The following is a 20,578-nucleotide window of genomic DNA, read 5'->3' on the forward strand; positions in this document are numbered from 1 at the left end:
AATTGTAAATTAAAACAAGGTCCACAAATCATCCCTTTTTGGTGGCAGATGCCTTCTTCTCTGTCTTCTAACCTGTAAAACGGTGGCCGAAATTTTAAGAGATTGACCCAAATTGAATCACAAAAGATCTAGATTCGTCTGGAATCCAAATGTTTTAGAAATTTGATTAATTCAGAATAGATTTGCTCATCTCTAGACACAACCCTTTCTAAGAATATTTAGACTTATGAAACAACTTCTCTAACAATGAAACACAACTACCATTGTAGCCCCTCAGATCACTCATTCTGTATGTTCTGGCACTTTCTTCTCTAAAGCTGTAATTGCCTTCCTGTCCTGGTGGCCACAATGTCTATACATGTAATAGATTCCATATCTATGGTCATTAGTGGAGGTACTTTCAGTTTTTCCTATAATGGTTACTCCTGGATGGTAATTTTTAATTATTTCATTTGTTTAATCTCATTTGAATAGAATAAAAGAATAAAATTTAATGTACTGCCATATACAGTAGACAGATAAAAATACAATATAACTGCTAGAAGTACAATAGAAATTATAGTAGCACATTGAGGGGAGAGGAATTTTTGTGTGAATTGCTTGAAATACATTGTTTCAATGTTGTGTGTATAAGTTACATGAGCTGATTTTTTTTTTTTTTTAAGCGTACCTTAGTTCTTAAAAATAGTTTGCATAATGGCTGTGCTTCTTTGAACAATCATATACGAAGAAACTGATGTTTTTTGGGTTGCTTAAAGTCTCTTTCAGCCATATGATTCAGCTAGATGCATTTCACACAGAAGCAGCGGGTATCTTCCTTCTGTTGAATCTGAGAGTACCGTATGCAGTGACCTTACTTCCCACGACGTTTGTTTGAAATTAAATTGCTTGACTAAGTATTTTTTAGAATGATTCAAAATACGCATAAAACAACCCTTCTATGTTCATGGTGTAAGATTCTGCATTATCTACTGCCATGTAAAATGACAAATTCTGTGCTTCCATATGTATCTGTAGATATTGAAAAAAAAGACCATACCTGGTGCCTTGTGTAAAGATAGTGAGATGCATGTTCTATTACCAGTGAGGATTGCTTTTATCATATTCTGGATCATCTGGGAGTTTATAGTAAAGGCCATGATGTAGCTTCAGTTTATCACTTGGGAACTGGTCACATATTACTAATGATCCAATACACAGAGGGAGAAAATCTTGTAGAATAATAAACACAAAGTCTGAAAATAGTCTGTGGATTGTATAACACTGATTAAAATGTATGTTATATACAATATATAGGTATTATAAGCTATATGGCCTAGTACATCATCCTTTACTTCTGTTCACCCATACTGACCAGTAGAGATGTCGCAAACATAAATTTTTCCGTTCGTGAATGGTGAATGCGAATTTACACAAATGTTCGCGAAGGGACTCTTTCTGCCACCAATAGTGATGGAAAAGTTGTTTCAAGGGGACTAACACCTGGACTGTGGCATGCTGGAGGGGGGTCCATGGCAAAACTCCCATGGAAAATTAGGTAGTTGACGCAGAGTCGGGTTTTAATCCATAAAATGCATAAATCACCTAACATTCCTAAATTGTTTGGAATAACGTGCTTTAAAACATCCAGTGTGTGTGTGTATACGATCAGGTATGATGTTGTATCGACCAGGTAGTGTAAGGGTTACGCCCAATTCACAGTGACAGACCAAACTCCCCGTTTAACGCACCGCAAACAACCGAAAAGAGTTGTCAATAGTTGACACACTCATGACATTAATTTTTTCCTCTATGCGTTAATCTTGGTGTAGTGATGACTGTGCTTGTGCGCACGTTCAGGAGATTGGAGACAATGGCGGTTTTTCAAAGCCTATGGTCGTGCTGAGGTAGTTCAGTGACAGTTAAGTGACCCAGAAAACAATGATTTTGCAGTGTGGGCCCATTGTTGGCCTAGTAGGCTTTAATGATCACCTTAGATGATCACAAAGAAAATTAATGTTTTTTCTATGAAAAATTATCCAGCCGATCGCTTTTGGTCTGTTCACAATGAAGCAACGACCTTATCATCTGGGGTGTGCCAACATTGCCATTGCCAACACACTCATAGAGGTGGTCGCGTCATTGTGATACGCAAGCCCCTTCAGCACAACAAGGTAACGAAACGGAATTGACACATGTATGTGCCTTTTTTTTTGCAGCCACAGTGCAGCACCAGAGGCCAGAAAAATTAGGCATGTACACATGCCTGAAAAATTAGGTATTGTTGCAGCCAAAAATTGATGTTTTCCAGGCAGAAAGTGTACTAAAACATTGCGGCTTGAACCCTAGTTGGTGGCGGAGAAGTCACGCAAGTCATCCGGCATGCAGAGATTAAATACAGCAGTGTGTGGACCATTTTTAGCCCAAGGCAGCTCATCTCATCAGGCCTTTTTTAGTCAAATGTATCGCCCACTGTCAGTCCCTTCGGGATCCATGCCTCATTCATCTTAATAAAGGTGAGGTAATCTAGACTTTTTTGACCTAGGTGACTTCTCTTCTCAGTGACAATACCTCCTGCTGCGCTGAAGGTCCTTTCTTACAGGACACTTGAAGCGGGGCAGGCCAGAAGTTCTTTCGCAAACTGGGATAGCTCAGGCCACAGGTCAAGCCAGCACACCCAGTAGTCAAGGGGTTCATCGCTCCTCAGAGTGTCGATATCTGCAGTTAAGGCGAGGTAGTCTGCCACCTGTCGGTCGAGTCGTTCTCTCAGGGTGGACCCCGAAGGGCTGTAGCGATGTGTAGGACTTAAAAAGCTCTGCATGTCCTCCATCAACAACACGTCTGTAAAGCGTCCTGTTCTTGCCTGCGTGGTCGTGGTAGGAGGAGAATTACTTTCACCTCTTCCCCTGTTAGATTCCCGTTGTGCTGTGACATCACCCTTATGCACTTTTTTTATAAATTCTTTATTTTCCATTTTCATAAAGAAAAACAACATATATGCATTGATGTGACATAAGAAAGGATGCATATAAGATTCGCATTTCACAGTTGCGTCTCTGTCAACACGCATGTTATTTTAAGTACAAACAAAAAACCAAGGGTCTTAACAATTATCAGAGGTTGGCTCCCTACATCACTCCGTTGTAGAGTAACAAGCGCAAATATTTTCCCTTCCAGAGTATCAAGGATGCCACCTATACTAAGCCCCATACATATAGCGGATTAACCCAAGAGACAGTTCAGGGCAGTAAAGAAGAAAAGTAAGAGTTAAGGCAAATAAAAGTGAAGTATGGGGGGAAGAGCTTAAGGTTGGGGGGGGGGGAGAGGGGGGGGGGGATATCGTCCATTTAAGGCCCGAAGCTAAAACAAGAACAGTTTAAAGCATACTTTTTAACTTGTTTTGTGACTGCTGCATCCTTTCCGACTTTTGCTAATTCGGTCACATTTCAGCCACTTTCTGCTTATACCGGGGGTCTAGTAGTGTGGCCACCCAGTACAGGTCGTTCTCCTTCAGCCTTTTTATACGAGGATCCCTCAACAGGCATGACAGCATGAAAGACCCCATTTGCACAAGGTTGGATGCCGAGCTACTCATGTCCCGTTCCTCGTCCTCACTGATCTCATTGAAGGTCTGTTCTTCCCCCTAGCCATGTACAACACCACGGGTTCCAGATAGGTGACAAGGAGCACCCTGGGATGCCTGCTGTGGTTGGTATTCCTTCTCCTCAAAGCCACATTCCTTCTCTGACTCCTCTTCCTCAGACTCCTCTTCCAGCATTGCCGCAGGTCCAGCAAGCAATGCTGATAAGGCTGTTTCTGTTGGTGATGGTGACCATAACTCTTCCTCTTCCTCTTCACGCTCATCTATGGCCTGATCCAGCACTCTTTGCAGGGCACGCTCCAGGAAGAAAACAAATGGGATGAGGTCGCTGATGGTGCCTTCGGTGCGACTGACTAGGTTTGTCACCTCTTCAAAAAGACGCATGAGCCTACAGGCATGAGCGTCCAGTAACGTGGCAAAAAAATACCCAGCTCTGCAGAGGCTGTCCTAGCACCCCGGTCATACAAATACTCGTTGACAGCTTTTTTGTTGTTGGAGTAGGTTGTCGAACATTAGGAGTGTTGAATTCCAACGTGTCGGGCTGTCGCAACTCAAGCGCCTCACTGGCATGTTGTTTCGCCGCTGAATATCGGAAAAGTGCGCCATGGCTGTGTAGGAATGCCTGAAATGGCCACACACCTTCCTGGCCTGCTTGAGGACGTCCTGTAAGCCTCAAGCATCAATAATGGTTACGCATAAATCATTTCTTCCAACTGATGTGTAAACAACTCCTCTGACAGATCAAGTGAAGCGGCTGTGGTGCTAGTGTTAGTAGTGGGGGCGGAAGTACGAGTGGTACCTTGACAGGTGCCGGAAGCTGAGCTGGAGGACGATGGTGCGTCAATGTTCCGAGCGGAAGCTGTAGAAGATTGGGTGTCCTGTGTAAGCCAGCAAGTTCAGGGTACGTGGCCTCTGAACACTGGGCATTATTTTAGGGCCAAAGGAAATCACAGCTACACAACCATGACGGCCCCTGTAGGGTGGCCAGCCTCTGCCTGTAATTGTTTTTTTAGATTAGTAGTACTATGCATGCAAGGTACTGTGCCACCCTATATGAGTGTTGGGCAGTGGGCACAGTACAGTCTGTGGGCCTGACACACAGTGGCAGGCAACTGCAATTATATTACAGAGGAAACATTAAATTACTTTTTTATCTGCAAGGTACTGTGCCACCCTATATGAGTGGTGGGCAGTGGGCACAGTAAAGTCTGTGGGCCTGACACACAATGGCAGGCAACTGCAATTATATTACAGAGGAAAACATTTATGAATTTTTTAACAGCAAGATGCTGTGCCACCCTATATGGGAGGTGGGAAGTGGGCACAGCACAGTCTGTGGGCATGACACACACTGGCAGGCAACTGCAATTATATAGTGCCCATACTAGTAATTATGTTCCCCATAGACTCCCAGTAGTAATAATTCTACTTATAATGTGACTGTACAAAAAATGCTTCCTTATAATGTGTGCCAGTGCAAAAAATACCCCCTTTTAATGCCCCAGTTGAGCTAGTGTCCCCAATGTGCCAGTATAAAATACCCCTATATAGTGCCCCCAGTAAATGCTTTCATAGTGCTCCTCTCCCCCCTTCCTCCAAGAGCCCCCATAAAGTACCAGTATAAAATGCCCCATATATAGTGCCCCACATAGATGACCCCATAGTACTCCTCTCCCACTTTCCCCATAGTACCCACCATAATGTGTCCCAGTATAAAATGCCCCTATATAGAGCCCCCATATAAAATAACCCTTCTTTGTGGCCTCAGTAGAAGCCCCCATAGCGTCCCCAATAATGTGCCAGTAAGAAGTGCCCCCAATAATGTGCCAGTAAGAAGTGCCCCCATAGATGCCCCTACAGTGCCCCCAATAATGTGCTAGTAAGATGTGCCCCCATAGATGCCCCCCAATAATTTGCCAGTAAGAAGTACCCCCATAGATGCCCCCCAATCATGTGCCAGTAACAAGTCGTCCCCCATCATGTGCCAGTAACAAGTATTGTACCATTTAAAAAAAATAAACACTTATACTTACCTCCATCAGACTGGCATCAATGCGATGCAGGCCTCTTCCGGCCTGTGTCCCATGCTGTACAGCTCAGGCGGCCCGATAACATCATTGCACCGCCTGCACCGCCTCCCCCCCACTACGCCACTGAGTTGTCGATCTGCGATACAGCATAACTTCTTCCTTACCGCCTCATATGCGATGTACCCAGAAGGTGGAACTCCGCCTTGCATATGCTGGAGAGACTGTGCGAGTAGTAGCAGACAATAGTGAACGCACAAGTGAGTCGCTCTGCAGAACTTCACCACCAACAATTGTCAACCAATATTAACCGGACAGAATGATATAAAAAATAAAAAAACTGACCCCCAAGGAGTCATAATAATCACCAAAAAATGAAGCTGACTTTCGTGTATATGTAAATACAAAAAGCTTTATTGTAAATATAAATGAACAGTACATACATGTATTATAAAACAGGCAGCACAAGGCGGGACACACAAATGAGGAGCAGGACCCAAGGAGAGGCCGGGAGATCAGTGCACAAAAATACAGGGAAAAAGAATACTAGCTGAAAGAGCATACCTCAGAGCCTTTATGGCAGCAACACCCTAAACACAATGCAAAATAGGCAATTGTAGAGACTGAGGTTAAGATGGAAGGAACACAAAGGAACACAATTAAACATACCCTGAATGGTGCAAAGATCTCTCGGCCAACTCCTGGGTCAGGAGTGATATACCAGTTGCCCCCCCCCCCCCCAAAAAAAAACTGATTGAAGCAGAGATTTTATATGCCAATAATATACGTTCTATATAGTGCATCTAGGTAGTGCAGCATTTGTCTGCAATTTTGCTGCGTTTTACCGCAACTACACAGAGTGACAAACACTATTTGAAGAAATAATTTCTACTGGTGTGATTTAACAGTTGCCCCCCAAAAAACATGGATTGAGGCAGGGGTGTGATAAACCTTCTTCCACAAATAATGCTCTTCTATAAGAACTTTTGTCACAGGGGAATTTTGAAAATGACAGGCAGACGAAGAGGCAGGCCATTCCGCAGGGGTAGCAGGTGCACCAGGCCAGAGTCTAAGTGGGAAGTTGCAGAAGGTGTGTGCGATTACTTCAAAGGACGCACCAGACTTGGTTGAGTGGCTCACTCAGCCTTCCACTTCTGCACCCTCCTGATCCTCTCTATCTGCTCCCTTTATTCTCTGTTGTGTCCAACCCCAAAGACATCACCACCATATCCCCTCCACTCGAGTTAGAGGAATTATTTTACCATACATTCCAAGACCTTACCAATGCGCAGGCATTCTTGGCATCGGATCAGGAAGAGGAGGTATCAACGGTTGCCACCCAGCAGTCTGACGACAGTACCCATATCAGCCCAAGGAGGGTGGTCCCCGCTGTTGCTGCCTCCTCTGAGATCTCTAATGTCAATGGTGGTGAAGGTGACGAATCCGATGATAATGTGTCGATGGACGTCACGTGGGTGCCCACAAGAGAGGAGTTGACCCAGGAGTTGGCCGAGAGATCTTTGCACCATTCAGGGTATGTTTAATTGTGTTCCTTTGTGTTCCTTCCATCTTAACCTCAGTCTCTACAATTGCCTCTTTTGCATTGTGTTTGGGGCGTTCCTGCCATGAGGCTCTGAGGTATGCTCTTTCAGCTAGTATTCATTTTCCCTGTATTATCGTGCACTGATCTCCCGGCCTCTCCTTGGGTCCTGCTCCTCATTTGTGTATCCTGCCTTGTGCTGCCTGTTTTATAATACATGTATGTACTGTTCATTTATATTTACAATAAAGCTTTTTGGATTTTCATATACACGTAAGTCAGCTTCATTTTTTGGTAATTATTTTCACCACCAACAAGTGGTCCTCCATGCGGGACGTGTGTGCCATGTTGTGCTGTTTTCAATGCTCCACCAGTATGGCCAGCAAGGATGACTCCATCATCAGCGTTACTAACCCACTTCTTTTCCTTTCTTAAAAAAAATAGTTTAGGACATGATGGATGAGGTGGTGGCACAGGAGAAAGAGGAGGAGGAACAGGGATCATTAACACTAGAGATGAGCAAATCGAAGTTAACTAAGTGGAATTCAATCACAATTTTCGGAAAAATTTAGTTTTCACCTAAGTCGAATTTCTTCATGCTTCGTGGTAACTAGGGATGAGCTAATTGACTTTGGATGGAGCATCCGAAGTCGATTTGCATACAAATTCGGAGCCAATCGGAGCCAATACATTCTAATACTGTACGGAGGAGCTCCGTACAGTATTAGAATGTATTAGCTCTGATGGGCTGAAGTTATTGCTTCGCGAAGTATTGCGAGACTTCGCGTAATAACTTCATAAATTAATTTGTACTGTAAAAAAACATTTCCGGAACTCAGATTCGGTTCCAAGTGGTATTTTTGTCCAGGTCCTCCACAATGTGCATTCCTAATATCTTTAGGCAACTGTTATGTACATGTAATATGCCTGGTTCACCGGCAGATGGCAATAAATATGGCAGAGCTATCTTAGAAAGAATGGAACTTACCATTCCATTCTAACTCCCCTCTGTAGGGAAGTGGCATAGTTCTACTTCCTGAAGGAAGGGTGGGGACGAGTTAGTTCCAGTTTAGTTTACCCCCTGCAAGGGAAAGGGTGTGCAGGGGCATGTCTGTATTGGACATGCCAATGCCAGCCATAGCACCTTAGGCTCTGCTGGCCATGGAGGCAGAAGCCTAAAGCCTTAGGAGCCAGGAGTAAAGTTCCTTGGCTGGAGATAAGTCTGACTAAAAAGTGAAGTGCAGCATAAAGAAGAAGCCAAGTTATCAAGTCAGCTTGTCAGTACAGCAGAGTGAGAGAAGGATAGAGCAGGGTTGAGTTTGCCTGCCTGTTTAATGCCAAAGCCTACTGGAACCAAGAAAAGGCTTGTGAACAGTTTGAAGAAACATTTATTCAAAATAAAGCTGCCATTGGACTTCATCTCAAGGTCTGGACTAAAGTTCTTTCCAATCCCTCAATTATTCCTCCTTTTCATTGCTTCGGAGCCAAACCCTGGGGTCCAGCGGTATCTAGGTTGGCGCACTGTTACACACATAAAAAGTACTTAGGTCGCACTACAGCACTCGGCATTCCTACACCTGGGATGCATTATAGAAGGGCCCTTGGGGGAGGCGCCTATTGCATAAGTACGTCCTATTAGCTGAACTGCGGTGAATTTACATTGGGGGGTCTATTAATAGGTAAAAAATATATGTCTCAATTGCCATTCTGGGGTGAAGTTACATGTTACAGCCATTAACGGAATTTATTAATAGAAAATATACGTACGTCCTATTAGTCATTCTGCAGTGAATTTACACTGTTATACTTTTAATTAAATTCTTTTATTTTACAGTCTGTCAGACAGACAACTGACAGGCCCTTCAAAGGGAACGGGCAGTGGCCAAAATGTTTCTGTCGCAGGCAGAAGTAGCAGCAGAAGAAGGGGGAGAGGAAGCAGGAGTTGCAGCGAGAGGCCTGAGATCCCAGTGTCATCTAGCGGTCATGTCTTTACGAGGAACCTGGCGGTGCTTGAATGTTTGACTTGGTCTTCTACTTCATCGCAAGTGACATCAGACAACCCCAACCAAGAGTCGGTGGGTTCCTCTGACACGACGCTCAGTTGGCATGGCCCGAGAGCAGGCCCTGTGCCTCCAACTGTCCTTAAACTGCCTCTGTCATTTTCTGTTCCCTCAGTGTGAAAAGTATTATATGCCGTAGGCTCGGCTCCACTTTTCAGTGAGGACGAGCTACTAGAGGACAGTCAGCAGCTACTGCCCAGCCAAGATCTGGAGGAGACATCTGCCGCTTCCTCTGGTAGGAGGGCAAGCATGCTTACATGCTGGAGGTAACTGGTGAGTTGTTTGTGAGTCAGCCTCATGCTCTTGTAATTTGCCCACTGGCTCCTGGTATTGCCCATACGGCTCAGGTAGGAGAGTGTTAGGTCCCGGGCTACTTGAGAAACCTTGGCGTGGTGCCCGGGCTAATCTTTAAATTTTAAAATCAGTTTGAGGGTTTAGTAAGACCGCAGAGTGCACCTGTCTTTGCTATTATTTTGCTTTATCACTACATTAGTGAACCTTCAGCCTATATGTGTAATTTATGAATATTCGCTATGTTGCTAAAAATATTCCTGTCTTACAATATGACGAATATTCTAAAAAATAAATATATAGCACTATATCACATATATTAGTTTTTTAGAATATTCATTCCCCCCCCCCCCAATTAGTACAGTTATTGCCCTTCGGCATACTCCTCCCCGACAAGCGTCCCCGTCACCATGGGAATGCCTGGTGCTTAGAATATACCATCGGATCTGAGTTTTCATGATCTAACTCAGATCTGATGGTATATTCTAACCACCAGGCGTTCCCATGGTGATGGGGACGCTTGAAGTTAGAATATACCACCAGGGCGCTGTGATATGCGCAATTAACCCCTCAGGTGCGGGTTAATTGCACGGATCACATCGCCCTGTGCGCCCTCCCCCCACCTCCCCAGTATTAAAATAATTGGTGGCCAGTGCGCCCTAACCCCCTTCCCAGAATTAAAATAATTGATGGCCAGTGCGCCCTAACCTCCCTCCCCCCCAGTATTAAAATCATTGGTGGCAGTGGCCACAGGGTCCCCCTTCCCCCCCCGTCATTGGTGGCAGCAGGCAGTTCCGATCGAGTCCCAGCGTAATGGCCGGGCTTCAATCGGTTACCTTGGCAGCCAGGACGCTACTGAAGTCCTGGCTGCCATGGTTAGTTAATCACTCAGCAGCATTTACTTACCTGCGGGGCTCTCCTCCTTCTGAGAACTCACAGGTCTATGCGGCGCATTGCTGAAGGCATATGCGGCACATAGACCTGTGAGTTCTCAGAAGGAGGAGAGACCTGCAGGTAAGTAAATGCTGCTGAGTGAAACTGCCTGCTGCCACCAATGATGGGGGGGGGGGGAGGGGGACCCTGTGGCCACTTCCGGGGAGGGGGACCCTGTGGGGAGGGGGGGCGCACTGGCCACCAATTATTTTAATACTAGGGAGGTGGGGGGGAGGCGCACAGGGCGCTGTGATCCGTGCAATTAACCCGCACCTGAGGGGTTAATTGCATGGATCATAGCGCCCTGGTGGTATATTCTAACTTCAAGCGTCCCCGTCACCATGGGAACACCTGGTGGTTAGAATATACCATCGGATCTGAGTTAGATCGTGAAAACTCAGATCCGATGGTATATTCTAACCACCAGGCGTTCCCATGGTGACAGGACGCTAGTTGGGAAGGAGTATGCCGAAGGGCAATAACTGTACTAATTGGGGGGAAAAAAAGAATATTCTATAAAATGAATATATGTGATATAGTGCTATGTATTTGTTTTTTTTAATAATATTTGGCATTTTTTACCATCTAAACTCTTGATTCCTCCCACTATATTCGCAATATTTGCGAATTATCGAAGTTGCGATATTCGCGATTAACATTCACTATGTGAATATTCGCGCTCAACACTAATGTACATCAGCCGGGACGGCACAAACACGATCAAATGTTTGTGAACCGCAAGTACGCGGTGGGCACTATTCACTTTAATGGCAGGTGAACCAGAAAAATCTTCAGGTCATATTTGCAGCCATGAAATACTTAGTAGAAGTGCACAAATATTCCCACAACATGGACAGTGACATACTAGAGGGGGATCAATGACAAAAATTCCCATTTAAAAAATGTAACAGTTGGTAAAGTGGTGTGCGACAACAGTGCCAATCTGCTGAGCGCACTGAAACATAGCACACATCCTGAACTTAGCTGTGCAGCGATTCATTGCCAAATCCCCCTGGGTCCAGGACGTCTTGCGGCAGGCCAGGAAATTCTCTGGCTATTTTAGAAGATCTTAAACGGCTATGGCTTGCCTTCCTGACATTCAGCGGCGACACCACCTGCCCCACAGACGTCTGATTTGCGACTGCCTTGTATATGCTTGATAGGCTGCTCCAGCATAAATGTGCAGTTAATGACTACCTGTACGAACTCTGCAGCAGGACAGGTTCTGGGAGCTTTTTTTTTTTTTTCATCGCGCCAGTGGCTGCTCATGCGCAATGGGTGCAGACTTCTGTAGCCATTTGATGAGATCACCAAACTGGTCAGTCGCAGCTAGGGTGCCATCAGTACCTTAAGACTTCTTTCTGGAGCGCGCATTGTGTTGTATCATTGTTCAAGCCGTCAAGGAGCAGGAAGATGAGGAAGTCGCAATGCTGGATGAATTCCCAGGGGAGCTACTCCATCTGAGACAAGTCAACAACAGAAGTCTGAAAAAGAGTCAGAGGAGGATGGTGCCGGGGTGGAGGAGGATCCCTGGTGTTGTCCGTGGATGGGGGGAGGAGAACGAGGACGACATTATCCTGGATGATGAGCAGGAGCCAGGCCACTCCAGCGCTTCCAGTTTAGTGCAAATGGGGGGCTTCATGCTCCAGTGTTTGAATAGGGACCCCCGAATAAAAAGCATAAAGGGGGAGGACCAGTACTGGGTGGCAACGCACTTAGACCCCCGGTACAAACACAAAATGGCGGAAATTTTACCACCATCACAGAGGGCTGTCAGAATGCAGCACTTCCAGGCCTTGCTTCGAGAAATGCTGCATTCTGCTTTTGCGGGCGCTGGCAGAGGAATTTCCACTCACAGAGAAACAGTTGCGGGTACCAATCCAACAACGCATGAAAGAAGAGGGCGGTTTGAAGATGTGTTGGTCACTTCGGATATGAGATCATTCTTGCAGCTAACCCATCGACAGCCGTCCTCTGGATCCAGCCTTAGGGAACGCCTAGACCGACAGGTGTCCGACTACATCGGGTTAACGGCCGATGTGGACGCTCTGAGAAGCGATGAACCCCTGGACTACTTTGCGTGCAGGCTTGACTTGTGGCCAGAGCTGGCACAATTTGCCATGGAACTGTTGGCTTGCCCCTCGTCCAGTGTCCTGTCCAAAAGGACGTTCAGCGCAGCAGGGGGGATCGTGACCGATAAGCGCACTGGCCTTGCTCACGATAGTGTGGACTACATCACATTTCTAAAAATAAATGAGGCATGGATCTCGGAGGAATTCAACACATGTGACGAGTTGACCATGTTTGAATTAAATTACTAATGACAGCCCACAAATATCTGCCATGACCCAGAACAAATCATGGTTGCTGTCTTAAGTAAATACAGCGGCATAAATGTCTTTTATGTTTGTTTAATGCCTAATGCCTGTACTGGCCGACAGTTACATATTTATTCTGTGACCGCCTAATGTTCCTCCAGCCGCAGAATCCAAAGTTCTTTGCTGTCAGGAGAACGCCTATTGGGTAATTTTTGAGGCATGTACTGGCCTACAGTTACATATTTATCCTGTGACCGCCTAATGTACCTCCAGCCACAGAAAGTTCTTTGTTGTCAGGTCCATTCCGCTATAAAGAAATGGTGGTGATGGGTTTACACGATCTTCTGGTAAATCTGCCATTCTTTGTTCTTCGGTAGGTCTATGTGCCTTTCTGCAGACTACACAATTACTTATAAACTTTGCTATAACTTTTCTTCCTTTCACAATTCAGTAACCACCTTATCTCAAACTGCTTTGGGTAATGCTTCTTCCTTGATGCAAGGATATGTTATGGAGAAAATATATGGTGTCTTTCCAGGATAAATGACTGCGGGGGCAGTTCACCTGGATACCGCTCAAAGGAGTAAAGCACAAGTAGAGAAGGGGAGCACTAGCAATTAAAACTTAACTTTTAATGTGTCTATTCTCCATGGGTAGAGAATAAAAGACCCCTTACAAACAAAAAACACAAAAAGACAGACGTAAATCCTGGGTTGGTGTGCTGCAAATGTTGCTTTGCGCACCAAAATAGGTGTCGTCCTCCCTAGGCCTGCGAAAGGTGTCGCAAAGGCCTATGGTGGAAGGACCGTAAGATCCCTAAAGTCTGGATTCCAAGATAGAGTATTGGGATCAAACTGATAAGTAAGGGAAAGGTCTTACCAGTTCTTAGAGAGGCCTTACTTAGGTTAGTACAGGAGGTGGTCACATGCAGCAGGTCGGTCATTCATCAGATGTCCATTGGAAGGAGGATAACCGAAATATCAGTTAGACCTGGTATTAGAGTAGCCTCAGCAGAGAAACTCACCCTAGTACGGCCCTGCTTGACCTATCCGGCCCTAGTGACCTAACCGTGCCCCGCAAGGGGTGGCCCTGTCCGGAACCTTGCCCTGATACGGAGTGTGACCCTAAACAGGGTGACCAGGGGCAGAGCCCTAAGTATCCAGGCAGGTGGAGGTATGAAGCCGTAATAAATTGCGTGTACCGCAAGATGTAAATGAATAAAATGAAGGGTAGGTAAGCACAAATGAATTGCGCGTCTAGTGATATGTAAGCGTGTCCCAACGCGTTTCATTGGTCTGACATATCTTTGGTCCGCTTTCATAAGCCTAAAGCCCCATAAGTCGTCAGGGGATACGGGGCTTGATATTATGGCTCCTGTCAATCTACTTATTGCAACTATATAGAGGTATTGCAATATGGCAAGTATATGGGGGTATTACTCTAAGAAATCCCTCCAAACCAAGGTAGACAGTTGACAGAGTGAGGCATGTGGGATGGTATACCTATAAAGACACACAGACAGAAACAGAATGAAAAAAACTATTAGAGTCTAAGTGCCCATACTGCCCACATAGTGATGGGTGAGAGCCGGTACTCGCATAATTACTGGAACGGTATCTCAAGGTGTCCAGAAATGACGGCATGGAGGTTCACCATATCGTCCATCACAGGTGCATACCTGGCAGCTATGCACGGGCGCGCTGTATTTGAATGAGAGGAAGGGGAGGATCGTAGGTCAGTACGCATGCGCCGTGTATGACGCCGACCCACGTGACCGGATCAAGTCACATGATCGAGCCAAACGGGGGTGCGGCGTTCCCACAGGGCGCAGGCGCCGTTGACCACAGCGATACCGGAGCAGGCCAGGGAGGACGCAGCTATAGTGGCGTGAAAACGTCACCACGCCTCCAGGGCTGCCCGGTGGGCGCAAGACAGTGGGTGTGAGAGCAATCACCAATCAGCTTCAGTATATTGCGCCCCTGCAGCACAACCTGCAGATAGAGGGGGTGGAGCCAAGTTGGGGAGAGTAAAGTTACAGACCTCAAGGCTACTACACTTGTACTCCCCAGATGGGGAGGAATTGACCCCTCACTATATGACAAAAAGGACATTTTGGCCGGGATAAAAAACTACCTGACCTGAAAAGGGGAGGAGAAGGCTAACGGAAAGGAGGTTTTGTTGTCAAAACTGGCTAAATGAATAGATTCACACCTAGAGAGAAAAATTATGAATCTGCGGATGACCTGTATGGTGCTATGTAGAGTGGAAGGGTTCATATATAGCAACCAAAGTGTAATTGTTCATTTAAGCCATGGGGGTGGGACGTATTGAGTTTGAAGATCCACCAGCATTCACGCTGGAGGATCCGTCTGTCCCAGTCTCCCCCCCGAGATGGTTTATTCACACGCTCAATTCCCATGAACTTGATGGCTGATGTACGGCCTCCGTGTGAAGAAAGGACATGCCTGGCTACGGATGTCTCCCAAGTGTTTGCTCATCATTTTGCGGAGTTCCCTTTGGGTTTTGCCCACATATCGCTGACCGCACTCGCAGCTCAGGAGGTATATCACCCCTACGGTGTGGCAATTAATAAACTGCTTGATCATGTGGGTATTATCCGGAGGGTTCGCCGCAAAAGATTTGCCCTTGACCAACCAGTCACAGAAGCTACAGTGACCACATTTGTAGCAACCTGTGGTCTCTCTGTCCAGCCAAGTCCCTTGGTTGGCGGCGGGACTGAAGTGGCTGTGCACAAGTTTGTCCCTTAAGGTTGGTCCCCCTTCTGAATGTCACCGAGGGGTGCGGGCCCAATATTTCAGCTAAGTCGGAGTCCATCAATAGGGTCTCCCAGTTACGACCCAAAATGCCTTTTACTTGGGTTGCGGCCGAATCAAAGGTGCCAATTATCCGTATCGTTTTTGGTGAGTCTATGTTAGAGCGTGTGGTGGGGTGTAAGAGGGCAGCCCTACTTCGTCCTAGGGCCTTTTGGTAAGCTTGTCTAAGTGTTCTGTCCAGATAGCCACGTTCTAGGAACCTAGCCCTCATGATGGATGCCTGATGTGTAAATTCACTAAGTTCTGAACAGTTGCGTCTAAGACGAATGTATTGTCCGAAGGGGAGTCCACGTTTAAGTGGGGCAGGGTGGCAGCTGTCCCACCTCAGTAACAAGTTGGTTGCCGTGGGTTTACGATATATCGTTGTCCTCAACCCTCGCACTTCATCCCTAGAAATGGTAATATCTAAAAAGGGAAGATTGTCTTTCATAATGGAGGAAGTGAACCTAAGTCCAATGGAGTTGGTATTAAGTTCCTGGACGAAGCTGGCAAACTGCCCTTTAGTCCCGCTCCACAAGATGAAAATGTCATCTATGTAGCGAGACCAAAGGGCAACATGCCCAGTGAATTGGCTGGGCGTATCCCCGAATACCACTGTTTCCTCCCACCAGCCCAGGAGCAGGTCTGCATAAGAGGGCGCACAGGAACTGCCCATGGCCGTACCCCTGAGCTGGTGGTAGGTGCGGCCATCGAATAGGAAGAAATTCCTGGTAAGAACAAATTGCAAGAGCTCTAAGACGAAGTCGCTATGTGCCGAATGCTGGCAGCCCCTTGCTTTTAGAAAGTGTGCGGCTGCCCCTAAGCCCTTATCGTGGGGGATGGAAGAGTATAATGCCTCGATGTCGATCGACGCCAAGTGCCAATCGGGTTCGATACAAATATGCTCCAATTTGGTTAACAGGTCCCCAGTATCCCTTACATATGAAGGTAAGGCTTGTACAAATGGGCTGAGGAGGCGGTCCACATAGATGCCTGCGTTCTGTGAGAGGCTGCCCACCCCTGACACGATGGGACGCCCCCTCATAGGTGCCGTGTCCTTGTGGACTTTAGGAAGACTGTAGAACGTTGCTGTCACTGGGTGGGGGGGGGGTATAAAAACTCCTCTCCATTAATAAGTTGGGCAGTCTTGGCACTAGCAAGTATCGCACATAATTCGCTTTGGAATGTCAGGGTAGGGTTACTCGGCAGGGTTTCATAACCCTGTTTGTCGTTCAGGATGGCCAGACACATCGATTTGCATGCCGAGGTGTCCATCAGGACAATGTTTCCTCCTTACACACTTTAGATACTTAAATTGCGGCTTAGTCTGAATCTGTACGTGTGAGATACACCCTTTACATACTGTGGTTCTATTCTGCTATTAATAAAACACCCATTTTGGGCAAAAATCAATAATTGCGGCCTAGTCTGCATATGTACGTGTGAGATACACCCTTTACATACTGTGGTTCTATTGTGCTATTAATAAAGCACCGATTTAGGGCAAGATCCTAAATTTGAGAAATATGAGGAGAGCGTCAAATAAGGGACGTGGCCCAGGTCGTGGTGTTGCTGGTGGAGCTCCTGTTGCAGGGAGAGGTTGTGGTCAATCTGTGCCAGCTGCACGCACAAGTGAAACCCCTTCCTCAGGTGCGAGTAGGCAACAGAACATGCAGCAGTATTTGGTCTAGCCTAATGCGGCTCTACGAATTGTGAGGCCTGAACAAGTACAGGCGATAGTAGATTGAGTTGCTGACAGTGCCTCCAGTTCCTTCACATTGTCTCCCACCCATTCTCCTTCTTAAAGATCAGAGTTGGCACCTGCAGCTGATGTCCATCAGTCTTTTACCTGACCCCTTGCAAATCAGCAAAGCAGTCTGAGCCCCAAGTCATGCGGCAGTCTCTTCAGCTTTTTGAGGACTCTGTTAGCAGGGTTTCCCAGGGCCATCCACCTAGCCTTGCCACAGAAGTGGAAGAGATTGAGTGCACCAATGCCCAACCACTTATCTTTCAAGATGAGTACATGGGAGGACCATCGCAGCACGACTCGGATGATGATGAAACACAGGTGCCAACTGCTGGGGCTTTTGAAAGTGTAGAGACTGACAAGGAGGGCAGGGGTGAAGACTGGGTGGAAGATGATGTGGAGGACGATGAGGTCCTCGACCCCACATGGAATCAAGGTCATGCGAGTGACCTGTGTAGTTCGGAGGAAGAGACGGTGGTCACACAGAGCCACCAGCACAGCAGAAGCAGGTTGCAAAGGCGGAGCGGCCGTCCCATGGACAGTACACCTGCTACTGTCCACCGCAGCAAGAGACCGAGCACACCGAAGCCAGCTCCAAGGAATTCCCTGGCGTGGCAGTTCTTCAGACAAAGTGCTGATGACAAGACGTGAGTGGTTTGCACTCTGTGCAATCAGAGCCTGAAGCGAGGCATAAAAGTTCTCAACCTGAGCACAACCTGCATAACCAGGCATCTAAGTGCAAAGCACGAGCTGCAGTGGAGTAGACACCTCAAAAACCAAGAAAGGTCTCTGGCTCCTCCTGCTTCCTCTTCTGCTGCAGTCTCGACCTCTTCATCCACCTCTGGAGTGACAGTGCCACCTGCCACCCCGCAAACAGAGGATCTGCCAGCAACACCACCATCTGGGTCACCAAGCATCTCCACAATGTCCCACGGAAGCTTTCAGCTCTCCAGCTCCCAAACACTGGAGCGGAAGAGGCCTGGTGGTGTGCGATAATGGCCAAAATCTCGTAGCAGCTCTGGGACTAGACGGTTTGACGCACAGCCCTTGCCTGGCGCATGTGCTGAATTTGTGTCATTCACAAGTGGCTCCGAGGGTGGGTTCCTGCAACCACAAACGCCAGGTACACAATTGTCCACCCAGGGCACAGTTCTGGAGGATGACAAGGTGGAGGATGAGATGAAGGAGGAGGAACCTTGTTCACAGCAGGGTGGCACCCAGACCAGCTCATGGCCTTCACTGGTGCGTGGATAGGGGGATACAGAGGACACAGACGATACACCTCCCACAGAGGACAGCTTTTCGTTGCCTCTGGGCAGCCTACCACACATGAGCGATTACATGCTGCAGTATCTCCGCTACGACCGCCGAGTTGCCAATTTTCTAACTTGTGCTAATTACTGTATGGCCTTGCTGCTGGATCCCCATTATAAGGACAGCGTACAGTCTTTAATTCTGTCACTGATCGTAAGATGCGCGAGTACAAGCGCACGCTGGTAGACGCGCTGCTGGTGGCATTCCCACCTGACAGCGGGGGCACAGTGGAAGCACAAGGCGAAGGCAGAGGAGGAGGAAGAGGTCGCCAACGCAGCTGGGGCACTGCCAGCACCTTAGAAGGCAGGGTTAGCATGGCCGAAATGTGGAAAAGCTTTGTCAGCACACCACAACAACCATCAGCCCCAGTTGATATGGAACGTCTTAGCAGGAGGCAGCATTTCACCAACATGGTGGACACGCCTACACATACTAAATGACGGGTCTGCCCCCTTCAACTTCTGGGTCTCCAAATTGGGCACATGGCCTGAGCTTGCCATTTACGCCTTGGAGGTGCTGGCCTGCCCTGCCGCCAGTGTATTATCTGAACGTGTGTTTAGCACGGCAGGGGGCGTCATCACAGACAAGTGCAGCCGCCTGTCCACAGCCAATGTGGACAAGCTCACGTTCATTAAAATGAACCAGGCATGGATCCCACAGGACTTGTCCTTACCTTGTGCAGAATAGACATGTATAACATTTTCAGGTGAAATTTACCAGTTTTTGGGTGTGATATACCACTGTTATACCTAGTAGACAGGTTAAAAAAAATCACTAATTTGTCTGTTACATTTTCAGGTAAAATTCACAAATTTTTGGGTGTGAGATACCACTGCTATACATAGTAGACAGGTAAAAAATTAACCACTATTTTATCTGTTAAATTTTAGGGTGAAATTCACAAAATTTGGGCTGTGATATACCACTGCTATACATAGTAGACAGGTAAAAAAAAAATCACTAATTTGTCTGTTACATTGAAATCAACCAACTTTTGGCTGTAATATACCCCTCCTCTACCTAGATGACAGCCTATTAAATTTCAAAAAAATTTATTTTACATTTTCGGGTGACATTAAACAATTTTTTTCTGGCATAGACCCCAGCTCTACCTATCAGACAGGTTAATAAATTTCACTAATTTTTCTGTTACATTTTTGGGTTGACATTTTAAAATTTTTGATGTAATTAAACCCCTGCTCTGCATAGGTGACACGGACAGAAATTTTTAAAAATAATCTGTCCTGTATTGTTATTTATCGTCACTACCTCCCCGAGTCGGAAGTGGGTAATTGCTGCTTCTCCCACATTTCCGCTCGATCACAGTTAAATTTCATCCATGGATCTCGCTTGGATGTGGTCTCTCTTTCTCACGCTCCCTCTCCGGAGTACAACCCTGATTCGCCGATAACCGTAATCAACATGGTAGGCGCAGAAAAGAACATCGAAAGTTGATAGAGCAGATATCCAATTGGATCGTGAACATCACGGGGACGTGCAACATGGTGGGGCAGTATGTTTGCACATGCTTACACAAACTGACTAAAGGTTCTGCCCGCTGCAACTTCTGGGTCTCCAAATTGGGCACATGGCCCGAGCTTGCCCTTTACCCCTTGGAGGTGCTGGCCTGCCCTGCATTCAGTGTTTTGTCTGAACGTGTGTTTAGCACGACTGGAGGGGGTTATCACAGGTCATATTTCCCAATGTTTTGGGGTGTACCCCAGTTTAAAAAAAATAAAAAAAAATTTAAAACCAAAAAGCAGTGTAGGCTACCTCCTCCACCGCCGCTTCCACCGACACCGCCACATCCACCACCTCCTCAACCTCCTACTCCATATGGACCTCGTCCTCCTAGATCAAGATTTTATTTTAATTTTTTTATGTATTTTATGTTATTTAAAGTCATTTCCCTATCCACTTTTGTTTGCAGAGCACTTGCCATGCTCTTAACCACA

Source organism: Bufo gargarizans, chromosome 2, assembly GCF_014858855.1.
Source record: "Bufo gargarizans isolate SCDJY-AF-19 chromosome 2, ASM1485885v1, whole genome shotgun sequence".
In the NCBI taxonomy this organism is placed as follows: domain Eukaryota; kingdom Metazoa; phylum Chordata; class Amphibia; order Anura; family Bufonidae; genus Bufo; species Bufo gargarizans.